Source organism: Hyperolius riggenbachi, chromosome 1, assembly GCF_040937935.1.
Source record: "Hyperolius riggenbachi isolate aHypRig1 chromosome 1, aHypRig1.pri, whole genome shotgun sequence".
NCBI lineage: Eukaryota > Metazoa > Chordata > Amphibia > Anura > Hyperoliidae > Hyperolius > Hyperolius riggenbachi.
In genome coordinates, this window is record NC_090646.1 from 645,373,543 (window position 1) to 645,388,995 (window position 15,453).

A 15,453-nucleotide genomic window follows, 5' to 3' on the forward strand; every position below is an offset into this window, starting at 1 on the left:
CATTGATATTCAGCCTAGCTTGATAAAGGAGTTTATACTTCGAAACGTCGCTGTAATGGCTGTCTTGCATTAAAAGAGAAATAAAAGAACATTGAATATTACGGATGGTGCCGGTCTGACTTCACTTCTAGCAAAGACACTACTGCAGCCAAATACACCAGCAGGGCTACTAGGAAACTGGTTTTGTCTAACAGGTTAAAAATACGGCAGCCTCCATATCACTCTCACTTCAGCTGTCCTTTAGGGCCCACATACTATTAGGGCTCGTCCACACTAAGGGCGTTTTTGCCCTTTTTTCAAGCGCAGGCGATTTTTCAAAATCGCCCTAACAATGCTTGTACAATGATTCCCTATGAGAGAGTTCACATCTGAGCGGTTCGTTTGCAATCCGCTCATCAAAGCGGTGCCTCTAACATTTTTGAGGTGATTTTGCCACAATGGAAGGTACAGGAAAAATGCAAACGCTCACAAAATCGCTTTGTGCAGCGTTTGCGTTCGCGTTTTTGTATTTCTTCTCTTCCAGGTCAAAAAGTTAACTTCCTGACTTGCATCAGGGAGTGAATTAAAAACAATGCTCTGGAAAAGCACTTAGAAAAACGATTTTAACAAAAACGCACCGGCCACCCAAGCGCCAGGAGTCGCAAAAAAACAAAACAAAACTGCATCAAAAAAGTCCAAGTTGCCTGGTTATCCTGCGGATCCTCTGCCTCTAATACTTTTTGCCCTAGCCCCTGAACAAGCATGCAGCAGGTCAGGTGTTTGACACTTTTGTCAGATCTGACAAGATTAGCTGCATGCTTGTTTCTGGTGTGATTCTGCAGGCAGATAGCTTAGCAGGGCTGCCAGGTAACTGGTATTGCTTAAAAGGAAATCAATATGGCAGCCTCCATGTACCTCTCACTACAGTTCTCCTTTAAAGAGAACCTGTACTGAGTAAAATTTAAAATAAACACATGAGGTAACATTAAATGAACATTACATTACCTTTCCATCAGTTCCTCTCAGAAGCTCACCATTTTCTTCTTACAGTGATCGTTTCCAGTTCTGACAACATTTTGTCAGAACTGAAATATATCAGTTGCTGTCAGTTATATATCAGTTGCTGTCAGTTACAGCTGAGAGGAGAACTGATGTGTCCATGTTTCCCTATGGCTCAAGTGGGCGATGTTACAGTTTAACAGTGTGCTGACCAGGAAGCTGTTATGGGGTAATAGCCCTGGAGGACGGAGAATTCCATTGATCACAGTGGACAAAGAGGACGCAGGAGAGGAAAAATAGATTGAGGAGTAGACTACGCAGGAGGTAAGTATGACTTGTGTATGTTTATTTTGTCTTTTAATTTTCAGTTCAGGTTTTCTTTAAACTTCATCACTGATCCTGCTGAGGTTCGTCGTATCATCAGCTAAATGTCAGGAACGCAGACATCCGCACTTCTAGGCTGTCCACAAGCTATCCTGTGAAATGCCCTTTCCAGCAGCCGACTCTTGAACTCTAATGAATCAAAGGACATGTGCCCTACTCAGTTTTCAATAACCAGCGTAACTCCATCAGTCTAAAACACTGCAGGATTTGCAGGGCTTAAAAGTAGACCTGTCCTTTTAAAAACATTTCATAATTGATTGGTGGGAGGAGCCATAGTGGTCCTGATAAATTAAGAAACCGCCAATCTTTCTGTCGTTTGCCACATACTGCTAATGATCTTCTCTCAGTCACCAGAATCAGCTCCTCCCACCGATACCTAAATTTACTGCTTTGATAAATATCAATCATATATATATATATATATATATTCATTCCATTATGACAAATTTATAGCTCTACCGTAATCTACTACTAGTCGATTCGGCACGATACGTGCAGATTTTTGATCATATATAGCTTACTACATTCCCATAAGTAGGGATGGCCCTGTCTAGGAGAACTCATAGAGAAGCATGTGATCAGTTTGATCAGCTGATAGATTTGTAAGCTTCTGAGTTGCTGGTCCTGTTCATGCCTGACCAGGAAACCATCACAGCAAATCAGAACCTTATAAATCTATCAGCTGGTCAAACTGATCACACCACACCGCAGGAATTTCCTTAAAGTTCACACGGAAGTCACAGGACATCAGGATAGGCGATCTGTCCTGGCAGACAGTAATAGCTGAGACATCAAGGGATTACCTTAGAACAGTTCAGATTTCCTCCAAGTAGAAGCTTGAACAGTTCCGGGCACCAGAGCATAGGATAAACCACAATGGCCTCTGTTACATCCTCAACAAAGACAGACACTGCAGTGCGTATGGGCTGACAGCCATTTCACAGGCTATATCCGCTCCATCGGAGGCCAAAAGGTTATTTTAAAGGTACTTTTTTGGGCTCTGACCAAGCAGATATAGTCCATGAAACAGCTGTCAGGCCATATACGGTTTAGGTCTTTGTTGAGGATGTAATAAAGGCCATTCCTATGCGCTGGTGCCCGGAACTTTTCAAGCATCTACTTGGAGGCATCATTGGTTCTCGCTGTCTGGACATCTCAGACCCACAAAGAAAAACACCACAGCTAAAGTTTAGATCCACAAAGAAGAAGAAAAAAAAAAAAAAAAAAACAACCAGGGCTGTGGAGTCGGTACAAAAATCATTCAACTCCAAAGTTTATGAAATCACCGTCTCCAGATACCCAAAATGGCTCAGACTCCGACTCGTTAGTCTAATACTTACCCGGGCTGGTTCACATTGAGGGCGATTGCGCTGCGCCCGTATAATTTTTCAGTGCGATTTTGTTAACTACTTGCCGACTGCTCCACGCCAATTGGCGTGAGCAGTGCGGCAGCCCCCGGACCTCTCCACGCCGATAGGCATGAACAGCCGTCTATGGGGCTAGCAGGAGATCGCGCGCGCATCTCCTGCTTGGGGGGGGGGGTGCGGGGGGGGGGGGGGGACGGAGCTCCGGCCTGCCTTCAGTCTCCGAGCGAGACTGTTAGACGGCGAAATCGCTGTCTAATTACTTCGTACAGCGCTGTGATCTGTAGCAGCGCTGTACTGGGGACAGCCGTGTGAGACGGCTGTCCCCCGGGGACACAGGGAAGCGATCCGCTGTGTTAGGCTGTAGCCTATCGCAGTGATTGGCTGGCCAAGGGAGGGATACAAGACCATTAAAAAAATGGGGGGCGAGACCTCTGTTGGTGGGGAGAAAAAAAAGGGGGTGGGGTGGGGAAATCACTCCCGTGCTGAGTTGTTCGGCTATGCAGCTTGGCCTTAAAGCTGCAGTGGGGGGGGGGGGGGGGGGGGTTAACACAGCAGTCCTCAAGTGGTTAAAGGAATGTGCAAAAATGCAGATACCTTAAAAAAGTCCCTCTGAAAATTGCATAGCAAAACTGAAGTAGCGAAGGCTGGATTCACAGTGGTGCGTTGCATAACGCACACATTAAAAATGTATGTGGAAGCTGGATATAGATGCTAATTCAGATCCTGCATGCAGCGTGTTAGAATAACATGATCTGTTACAATGCAGTACTGTGAAGAGCTCACAGAGGCGCTTGGCTTGCTACCAGACGTATAGTCGCTCCGTATATATTGCCTGATGAAGCTGGATTTCACCTGTGAAACGCATTGCATTATGAAGGACTCAAAGTTAATTGTTGACAAATATCAACAGAATTGTGTCTTCTGATTGGGGAGGCAAGTCCACCACTACCTCCCTTTTTGAACTGTTTTTCACATATTTTACCCTTGTTTTGGCATCTCTGTTCCAACTATCAGTTTAAAAGTGCACTAGTGATAATTAATTAGTTTCGAAACCTATCCAGGCTTCCTTCAGCCCCATAAACACGTGCAAGTCCATCTCTGTCCACCCACTGTCTGCCGTTCAGCTGCAATCAGCCCCGGTAACTGGCTCAGTCGGATCCAGTCTGGGTCTTCCGTTCTGCGCATTATTATTATTTAGTTATATAGCACCAGCATCTTCCGTGGCGATGCGCATGCGTGGACCTCCCGCGCATGCGCAGAAGACTCAGACTGATGCGACCGAAGCAATTACCGGGAGTGATTACGGCTGAATGGCAGACTGCAGGAGGACAATGAAGGACTCGCACGTGTTTTCGGGGCTGGAGGAAGCCCCGGGTACGTATTGAATCTTTAGATTTAATCATCTCTGGTTTAAACCTTTGTTCACATTACACACGATGCTGTGCGCATTTCGGCAATGCGTACAGTGTGTGATAGGCAAGGATGTCAGATGTGCATACACTGCACTGTCTGAAATTCCCACTATTGTGCAAGGCATCAGTGCGTTGCGATAATGCCCTGCTGCATGCATTTCTGGCCAAAATGCAGCACTGACCCATCGGCTGTCAGTAAATGGGATCATCAGAGCAATAGACGGCAGTGCAGATGCGTACGAGAGATATCGGCGCGGGAGACTTGGGCGCAGGATACAGCCGGTATATGGCTGATCCTGCTGCTGCACAAGTCCCGGCCGTGTTAAATACTATTCCCCCTCCAGGCCGCCATGGATGGTGGGGAATGAAATAATTCAGCTTCCAGCTATTGCTGGAAGCCGAATCGTGTTTTAAAAGTAACTTCAGCTCTGTCTTCTGACGGCGCAGAAGTTACTCACTGTGCGCCCAAGTCTCCTGCGCTGGATTCACGGTGTTCGGTGCAGATAGAGTGCTCTGTGTTGTAAACACACAATAATGTGAAGGATGCCTGAGTGCTGATTAGTTCCCTGGCAGCTGTTTACCCAGTAACTAGAGGCTTTAATTAGCTGACCCCGAGTCAGTAGACATTTGCATGCTAAAGCTGGCCACTAACGGTCCAATTTCTAGCGAAAAATCGTTCGAGCGATCAGAAATTCTGATCGGATGAAAAATCGTTCACTACACCATCAACTAACCAATCATTGCTTCCTATCTATCACGACCACCAAGAAAATCCAAATTTTCATTCGACGAAAATTCATTCGGGCGACATTTTTCACTCGTTCATAATCGATTGTGTCCACCAATGGAGATTATTTACAACCAATCCGATCAGAATTTCTGATCGCTCGAACGATTTTTCGCCAGAAATTGGACCGTTAGTGGCCAGCTTAAGAAAAACAAAGAGAAAAAAAAAAAACCACACCTGTCTCTGAGGCCTCCCTCACACTTAGAAACGCAAAACGCGGGAGATTTTATTCCGGCGTTTTGCAGGAGCGATTTTTCCGTGATTTCACCCGGAAAAAAAAAATCACCGAACAGTGCAGCGATTTTGCCGTTTCTATAGCACTGAAATTGCCTGAAAATGGTGCAGGCGACGCGTTTGCGTTTCATGTTTTTGGGCTATTTGCGGCAACTAGCGCAAATTGCCCAAGTAAGAACGGGCCCATAGGGTTTCATTGTGCTAGCGCTTTTAAAAAGCGCTAGCGTTTGAGCGTTTTGACGAAATCGCGGCAAAACGCTCTAGTGTGAATGGGGCCTAAGGGCCTGAGCCCACTAATGCAGTTGTGTCTGCTTCTGTCCGCCTTGTTCACATTGGGTGCATTCAGAAACGTATTAAAGCGCATGATAAAGAATGCATTGATGCGCGTTTCATAACACGTTTCAGTGCGTGGCAGTGTGCTTTTTCTAAGCAGACCCACGTGTTTTACATGCGCTTGAACAAATTTATGTAGTATTTGATGTAGCAGTTGATTTTCATTTGATTTTTTTTTTTTTTTTTTTTTAAATTAGGGAAAAACATCTCCAAAGCACATTGCTATGCACTTCTATGCGCTAAAAAAGTGCACCCATTCACTTGCACTTCACAGCGCAATGCATGCAACGCCACATTTCTCAAACGGGCAGTAACACAGAGTATGGATGTGAACGTGGTACATTAGAATCTATGGAAAAAGCTGGACTTAGCAAAGCATTATGCACTGTGAAGAGCATACAGCAACGTCCCAAGTGTAAAGGAGGCCTTAGGCAATTTCGGCAAAACGCTCAAGCGCTTTTTAAAGCGTTAGTGCCATAATATCCTATGGGCCGGTTCTCACTTGGGCGATTTGCGTTAATCGCCAGCGATTAATGCAAATCTGTATCCTGCACCATTTTCAAGCGATATCCCGGCGATTGCATTTAGAGCTATAGAAGCGCTGATCGTGGGGAAAAAAAAAAAAAAATAAATAAATCGGCAAGTGTGAATGGCGATTTTTTTCACGTTAATTGTTAAGAATTGCCAGAGCAAAACGCTAGCAAAAGCGAACACAACTGCAGTAGGCTCAGACCAAGTTTTCACTAAGTGCGAATTGCTTCTTCAAAGTGGCCAAACATGAGTCGATATTTAAAGATCATTTAAGCAATCAATTCCCACAAACGTGAGTAAGATTTCGGTCTTATTCATATATGACAAAATGTATTATTTAATGCTCAACACATTTTGTATTGTTCAGTGTAATGGCAACCTCCTACAAGTCAAGCCCCATTTGTCAGAGCTGTACAATGCTGTCAAATGCTGCAGTTCAGACACGCCCTCCTCTCCTATGCCTCCTGCTGCAGCTCAGACCTGCCCCCTCTCCCATACTTCCTGCTGCAGCTCAAATACACCCTATTCTCCCATACCTCCTGCTGCAGCTCAGACATGCCCTCCTCTTTCATACCTCCTGCTGCAGCGCAGACAGGCCCCCTCTCCCATACTTCCTGCTGCAGCTCAGACCCGCCCCCTCTTTCATACTTTCTGCTGCAGCTCTAACACTCCTTTCTCTCTCATACCTCCTGCTGCAGCTCAGACATACCCTCCTCTCTCATACCTCCTGCTGCAGCTCAGACACTCCCTTCTCTCTCATACCTCCTGCTGCAGCTCAGACACTCCCTTCTCTCTCATACCTCCTGCTGCAGCCCAGACATGCCCTCCTCTTTCATACCTCCTGCTGCAGAGCAGACACGCCCCCTCTCCCATACTTCCTGCTGCAAATCAAACATGCCTTCCTCTCCCTTACATCTTGCTGAAGCTCAGACACACCCCCTCTCCCACATCTCCTGCTGCTGCTGCTCAGACAAGTCCCCTCTCCCACATCTTCTGCTGCAGTTCAGACACTGTCCTTGCACATCTCCTGCGGCAGCTCAGACAAGCCCCTCCCACATTTCCTGCTGCAACTCTGCCACCTCTGCAGCTTAACAGGATGCTGAGATGCACAAGATTACTCACCAGCAGGGATCAGAGGTTACTGTTGTGGTCAGTAGCATTCTGCTGTTCTGGGAGGACTATACAAAGCAATCTCTTAGACATACTCAGACATGAGTATATGGGAATATCACAGCAACAAAGTAACATTTAATCACTACCCAGTATACCAGCATTTTCCCCTCACCTCCTGTACCTCAAGATGTTAAGAAAAGATTATTTGCCAGTGCTTATGTAACACCCAAGTGTTTGTAGTTTCCTGTGCAGTTCCTGATCCCCTCCCATCTGTTTGTGTTTATCTCCAGTCCGTCTGCCACATCCCAGATTGCACAAATGTACAATACTTTGCATGTTTCATGCTATGGTACATACAGACAACAAGGTACATGCAGAAACCAGATTTACTACACTACACAAGGCAGAGGACCATTTCCTGCAATGTTGAAATGTCCTATGTTACCCTCCCTGGCGATAAATTTCTGCTGGATTTTTGTGCAAAAAGTGGTTCAATTAATCCTCATGAAATTTTTCCTTGTAACTTATCAAAATGTGTCAAGCAAAGCATACATTTTAAGAATACTAAAAAGTTTCAAACACAAAAATCTGTCAAAAACTAAATTAAATTTACCAGTATTTCGGAACAGTACCAAACCTATATACTACACGCACACTCCACAACTGCCAACCCCACAATAAGCAAACTTCACCATGTCTCCGCCCACAGTAACCTACAGCCCGCAATGCAAAACGCAGGCTGTAAGTATGCAGAGATGCATTTTTTCACACAATTTTGAGAATTGTGAATTACTGCTAATTAAATAAACTATATATGACTTTTATAGAAATCTAGTTGGTAACCAACATTCAGCCGCTGCACAGGACTCTGCTGGTGTGGGCTCGTTTCCACTGGCAGTTGAACTGTGTACTCAGCGAGCAGTTACCAGGCAGCAGTGAGCAGTTGTGAGCGTTTGAAAGGCTTTTCACTGCCTATCAACTGCCCGTGGAAAACAGGCCTTAGGGCTCGTTTCCACTGTAGCAGTGCGGAATCGCCTGGATTCCACCGCTGAAGAAATCGCATGCGGCTGCGTTTCCCCATGCGGATTTACCCGTGATTTCGCATGCGATTTCGCATGGCAAGGAGCCAGGCGAATTTAACCATGTCACTGCCTGTGTAAAGTTCCATTGCCTTTCATGCGAAATCGCGGGGAAATCCGCATGACAAAGCCGCATGCGATTTCCCTATTGAATGCATTAGCGGCGATTCTCCCGCATTCCTGCCGCACGCGAAATCTGACGACCCTCTCGTGCAGATTTTTCCTGCACCGAAAAACGCCGCCGCACACGTGAAAACAGCCCCATCCACTAACATTGAGTATGCGAATCCGCATGCAGTGCCCGCATGCGGATTCGCTATAGTGGAAACGAGCCCTAACTGTAAGGGCTTGAACCCACTAGAGTGCTTTTATGAGAGTTTAGGGAGTGCTTTAAATCGCTAGCGCTTTCCCTAAACCAGGTGTAACCAAACTTTTTCGGTCAAGGGCCGGATCAACCTACTTCAGACTGCTAGGGGGCCGGAACATACATAAAATGATGTTGAAAAACATTACATGGAGTCTAGGTATTGATTCCCCCCAATCATGTCCGGAGGAGACCTCCCAGCAGCAGCCAGTCATGCGGCGCCCGAAGAAACTCTTTGTGCACCAGACAGCGAAGCATACCCAGGTGACAGTTGGACAGCAGTGTCACCTGATGCAGAATTGGTTGCCAGCGAATTACTGTTTGCTGGCCTGTACAGTATGTGGATGGGTGGAGCCAGCACTCCTATTCTATATGCAGGCCACTTATATTTTAAAGTGCAGTGGGCCGCATCTATAAGATATACATTTTGTGTTTGGGGGCCAGTGAAAAAGCCTCAGGGGGCCGCATTCGGCCCGCGGGCCATAGTTTGAGGACCACTGCCCTAAACGCTCTGCCAATGTAAATAAATGTAACAAATTCCGCAGTAGCGATGGCAATTAGCAAAATCGCAATCGCAGGACATGCAGCATTTTGGGAGCGTTTGTGCTTCAATGTAAAGCATCGAAGCGCTGGCAAATCGCTCATGAATCGCTACACATAGCGATTTGTGTGCGATTTTAAATTACTGCAAACTATATATATATATATATATATAAAATTTGAAAGGACCAATCAGAATTAAAATCTCTAATCGCAATAAAATCGCTACCAAAATCCATGGAAAACGCTAATGAAATCGCTTACAAAACGCTCATTAAAAACACTAGCGATTTGTAGTGGGCTCCAGGCCTCACAGAGATGCTGCGTCTGCAGATGTGAGCTGACAGGACTTCCTATAACTCTCCCATGTCTTGAGGGAAGAATTCTCTGAAGTATTTCACAACAAGACATCTGGTGTGTCCTGGAAGAAGGAACTGGTGGCTGCAGCCTCAGCTCTGGTATGTAAGAGGTGTAATTACTACACAGAGGTACCTCTGGGGGCGGGGGAGGTAGTGAAAGCTGAACTGAAGGTGTACAGATCCTCAACAGAGATCAGGGGTGTGGGAGAGCAGGATGGCCCAGAGCGGTGCGCGCCCAACTAATGTCCTTCCCTTCCTCCGATAGGGGGGACTATACTGCAGATCAGGTGTTTGTTGTGGCTACACTTATTACGGGTGTAGAGATCATGATGGCCACACTTGTTTTATGACCCTTGTGAGATGGGCCTCCAGGCCGTGAAGGGCAACAAGGGGAGGCAAGGGAAGGGGTGTGACCATTGGGGGGCCCCCAAAGTTTTGGTGGGGGCCCATGAAGGCGATGCTAATATCTCCAGCTTGCATGCACATTGTATTCAGTTTGGAATTTAGCCAATCAAAACCTGCAGCCAATTTTTACTTCCTCAAAAAGGATGTAAAAGTGGTGCGTCAATCACCCCTCCTCAATCACTTGCGCAATCTGCTCGCTCTCTCGGCCTATGTGTGGCTTTGTTTACATTCTCTAGGCTTCCTTCCGACAACACATTCTGGCGGGTTAATCAACTTGTTGCACAGGCGTTATGGGTGTAGCTGAAGCGCCAGGATGACAAACGGACCAAAACCATCGGAGATAGAAGCTTAGCCGCAGCGGCGGGGGTAAAATACCAGTAGAGATGAACAGTGAGATGCAAATAAATCAGAGTTGATGCAGATTGGTCCACTTTCAATCAGCTTAAAGCTGGGTGGGACTTGATTGGTCAATTTTCAAGCTACGTACAATTTGCATACAAAATTTGCATAACCCTGCATGAACTTGGAAAAATTTGCATCTCATTGAACTAGTGATGGTCAAGTAGATGAGCGGGGCAACTTGGAAAATTTGTTTAAGTAGAAACAGGCTATAAGCCTAGTGCTACGTACACACATGCGACAACGATCGTTCGTTGAGGACGACGAACGAACTTTTAATTGACGAAAGAACGACCGAAGTAAAGTTAGTTGTAAAAAGTGTGTAACGATCACATCGTTAGAACGAACGTTACACCACGTAAAAGCACTTAATGCGCCTGCGCATAAAATTGTAAAGTTCCTTGGAGAAAAAGTGAAATACGCATGTCCAGCCTGGTACGAACGATCGTTTCCAACGATGTACCACTTTTGCTAACGATCGTCGGTGGTAAAAATCCGCCAAGACAGAACTTTGTTTTGTAGCGATTTGCCTCGTTCGTCGTTTGCCTTAATAGTCGTTGGTTCGTTTTTTGTAACGATCGTCGTTGGTAAAGATCGGGGAACGATCGTTACAAACGACTATAGTCGCATGTGTGTACGCACCTTTACAATGTAGTAGGTTAGTGTTAGGAATTTGTAAAGTGGGTAAGTGTTAAGGTGCGTACACACATGCGACTATAGTCGTTTGAAACGATCGTTCCCCGATCATTTCAAACGACGATAGTTTAAAAAAAAGTAGCCAACGAACATTAAGTTTAACGACGGACGAGCTAGATCGTTAAAAACGAACGAACTAGCTTGACGGATTTTTTCCAACGACGATTGTTTGCAAAAATAGTACATCGTTGGAAAACGGTCGTTCGTACTAGGCTTGACATGCGCATTTCGCCATTTCTCCATGGAACTTTTCATTTTTATGCGCAAGTGCAATAGTTGCTTTACGTGATGTAACGTTCGTTCTAACGATCAGATCATTACACACCTTTAAAAGCTAACTTTACTTAGGTTGTTCTTTCCTCAAAAGTTTGTTCGTCGTTCACAACGAACGATCGTTGTTGCATGTGTGTACCTAGCTTTAGGCTTAAGGTGCATACACATCAGACTAAAGTCTTTGGAAAATGAAAGATCACAGACCAATCTTACCACCCTTCATGTAGTATTAGAGCCATACCTACACAGTCTATTCTATGGAGCTGAACTCCCCATCAGAAAAAAATCTTTGCAAGATGCTGCACACACAGATGCTGTACAGACACAAAAGATCAGTACCTGCAAAAGATCTGCTCCTGCCAAAGATCCGTTCCTGCAAATTGCATTCAAAGTCTAGGAGATCTGCAAATCATCATACACACCTTGTTTAACTGACATTCATCTGCAGATCACATCCACCAGGATGGATTTTGAGATCTGCGGATGATTGCTTGATCTGCAGATGAATGTCAGTTAAATCATGTGTGTATGATGATCTGCAGATCTCATAGACTACCATTGCAATTTGCAGGAATGGATTTTTGGCAGGAACAGATCTTTTGCAGATACTGATCTTTTGTGTCTGTACAGCATCTGTGTGTGCAGCATCTTGCAAAGATTTCTGTCTGATGGGGAGTTCAGCTCCATAGAATAGACTGTGTAGAGTATGGCTCTCATACTACATGAAGGGTGGTAAGATTGGTCTGTGATCTTTTATTTTCAAAAGACTATGGTCTGATGTGTGTATGAGCCTTTAGATAGTGGTAGATTAGTGTTAAAGGACAACTGAAGCGAGAGGGATATTGAGGCTGCTGTATTTACTTCCTTTTAGGGGTCTTTTACACTAAGACGTTGCGTTTCATGCGACGTTAAGGTCGCATAACGTGCCCCTAACGCAACGCATGTTAGTATTGAAGTTGGACGTTATTTAGAGCCGCGTTATGAGTCTCTTGATGCGTCCGTGATGCGTACTTTTTGACACATACTATCGAACTAAAACGGCGCATTCGGCAAATTTAAAAAAAAAAAAAAAAAAAGTACTGAGCATGTGCAAACATCCGAACGCAGCCATATACGAGTATCACGCACAGCACGCTGCACTCTCATTTACCGTGCTGCGTTATACTTCAACGCAACGTGGGCACTGTGAACAGCCCATTGATTTTTCATTGCTGTGCGGTGGGCTGTGTTACAGGCTGCTCTGACGTGCGCCTGTAACGTCCCACTGTGAAAGCAGCCTTAAACAATACCAGTTACCTGGAAGCCCTCTGGTCTATTTGGTTCCTGTAGTGTCTGAATCACACCAGAAAAATAGCATGCAGCTAATCTGATCTGATGCATGCTTGTTCAGGGACTATGGCTAAAACTATCATGCTTGGAATACACCATGAGTTTTTTCAGCAGATAGATGGCTCGATAGATCATTTCTGACAAGTCCGATCTAATTTCGATTGTTTGTTACTGATCGATTTTGTCATAGAAGTGAATGGCAATTGATCAGAAAAAAGATCACAAAATCGATCAGAAAAATGATTGGAAAGTAAATCTGCCAAGAAAACTCATTGTGTATTCCCAGCATTACAGACAGAAGATCAGCAGAATAGCCAGGTAACTGGTATTGCTTAACCTCCTTAGCGGTAACCCCGTGTGTAAGCCGCCGGAGGGTGCCGCTCAGGCCCTGCTGGGCCGATTTAAATATTTTTTTCTTTTGCTGGACGCAGCTAGAACTTTGCTAGCTGCGCCAGCACCCCGATCGCCGCCGCGCGCCCGATCGCCGCTATCCGGTGCGGCGCGCGCGCCCCCCCCCCCCAGACCCCTGCGCTGCCTGGCCAATCAGTGCCAGGCAGCGCCAAGGGGTGGATCGGGTCTCCCAATGACGTCCCGACGTCGATGACGTCGGTGACGTCATCCCGCCCCGTCGCCATGGCGACGGGGGAAGCCCTCCAGGAAATCCCGTTCTTTGAACGGGATTTCCTGATCGAAGCGGGCGGGGGGATGCCGCTGAGCAGCGGCTATCATGTAGCGAGCCCTGGGCTCGCTACATGATTTAAAAAAATATATTTTTTTTTAAAACTACTGCGCTGCCCCCTGGCGGTATTTTTCATACCGCCAAGGGGGTTAAAGTGAACCTGAGACGAGCAGTATCTCAGGTTCCATACTTACCTGGGCTGCTCTTCCCTTGCCATCACCCACCATTGTCCCCGTAAGCCTGGCTGAGCCGTGCTCCGTCGCGCTTGTGTGGCCTGGTACGCTCCCCCACCGCGATCCTGTCCCTGGAAGCCATCTGCGCCTGTGCACATCACTCCGTGGGACGGGAGCGTGCCCAGCAAAATGACATTGCTCAAGTGAGAACAAACACATAGAATTACATTAGCAAGAGCTTTTTAAAATTGCAAGCGCTTAGAAAAAGCTCTTGCAGTGTGAAACAGCCCTACAAGGAAATAAATATGTCAGCCTCCATATCCTCTCGCTTCAGTTGTCCTATAAGGTGGCCACAAACAAATTAGCCTGACAGATTTTTGTCTGTTAGTGTTCCCAAACGATCGTTTCTGATTGATCATATAAATGATATGAATCATGATCAGAAACGATCGATCATTCAATGAATTGGCCACCTTTAGGAGTACCGTGGATAGAGGAAGGATTCGTGTGAAAGGACGGTTAGGTAAAGTGATAAGAGTATACTGATATTATTCAGCGCCCAATATAATATTAGCAGCATTGCCACTTCACCCGGCACCCACATTTCCCCTGGCGCCCTTCATTAATACCAACTTCAGAATAATGACCTGCAGTGTGAGGATAGGGCATTGGATGAGCCTCTCTGTGGTTCTGTATGCTCAGTGCTGGAGGATGCCATTGTTATACGCACCAGGGCAGCACACAAGAGCCCAAGTATGCCAGGACAGGGTGAGGCATGCAGTCACTGAAGATGGGAGTCCAGATATGTCACCCTGCATACAGGCATGTAGCACTGTATGGGCACAATGACACTGAATACATGTAGCATACCTCTCAACTTTTTGAGATGAGAAAGAGGGACACTTAAGCCACACCCCTGAGCACGCCCCATCACAACCCTAGTCACGCATACCATAAAGATTTCATAAGAAAAATATTTTGTTTTATAATTCAAACCACACTGGTCCTTTCTATCCTGCTTCATTTTACTTTATATTAACATTTTAAAATTAGTAATATATCAATTTAAAGGAGGGAATAAAATTTAGAGTCAAACACATTATTTAATAGAGAATTTATATATATATATATATATATATATATATATATATATATATATATATATATATATATATATATATATATATATATATATATACACACACATATATTTACAAAAAAATCAGGGACAAAGTCCTGAAAGAGGGACAAATGAGAAGGAAAGAGGGACAGGGCTCCCAAAGAGGGACAGTTGGGAGCTATGTATAGCATTGTTACACCCACCAGTGCAGCACACAAGAGTCCAAGTATGCCAGGACAGGGTGAGGCATGCAGTCACTGAAGATGGGAGTCCAGCTATGTCACCCTGCATACAGGCATGTAGCACAGTATGGGCACAATGACACTACATACATGTAGCACAGTATGACATGCACAGATGATTGGTAGCAGTATATTGTATTGAAGAGATGAGCAGGGTGGGTGGCATCACTTCCTGAGCACACACGCGGGGGGCAGAGAGGTGGTGGGGGGTCTTACCTGCGCTGTGTATGCGGGGGTGTCAGGCAGGAGCGACACTGATGACGATCCGGGACTCCCCTCTGGACCTGCAGCTCAGCTCAGGATTGTTCGCTGCACGATGGAGTAGCCGGGGAAGAGGAAAGGGGCGGGGACAGAACGCCGACAGCTAATTGAGGGCCAATGGCAGCGCTTTGCTCAGAATCCGGATTGTAGCGTGTTGTGGCAGCAAACGGCCGCTGGGGGCGCTGCCGAGCATCCCCGGGATTACAGTCACCATGGTAACCAATGACACTTTCTATCTGCTCTTCCTTCCTGATCACAGCTGAGCTCTTGCTAATGATGATTACCCCAGGCGCTATTCCCGCTAGAAGGTGGATCATATTTCATTCTCTTTTTCTCCTGGATTTTCTCCTAGGAGATATTTTTTTTTACCTTCTGTGTAAAATAACTTTTTGGGA

General features: G+C 45.7%; 1 protein-coding gene across 2 annotated transcripts in view; it reads right to left on the reverse strand.

Moving 5' to 3' along the window:
- The window catches only part of ME2 (malic enzyme 2), a 101,754-nt gene extending 86,534 nt beyond the window's left edge, over positions 1 to 15,220 (reverse strand). For both annotated transcript variants that reach the window (XM_068251355.1, XM_068251356.1), the window contains exon 1: positions 15,014 to 15,220. The gene's annotated coding sequence lies outside the window, so the exon portion shown is untranslated. The remainder of the gene's footprint in view (positions 1 to 15,013) is intronic.
- Between the last annotated feature and the right edge of the window lie 233 nt (positions 15,221 to 15,453).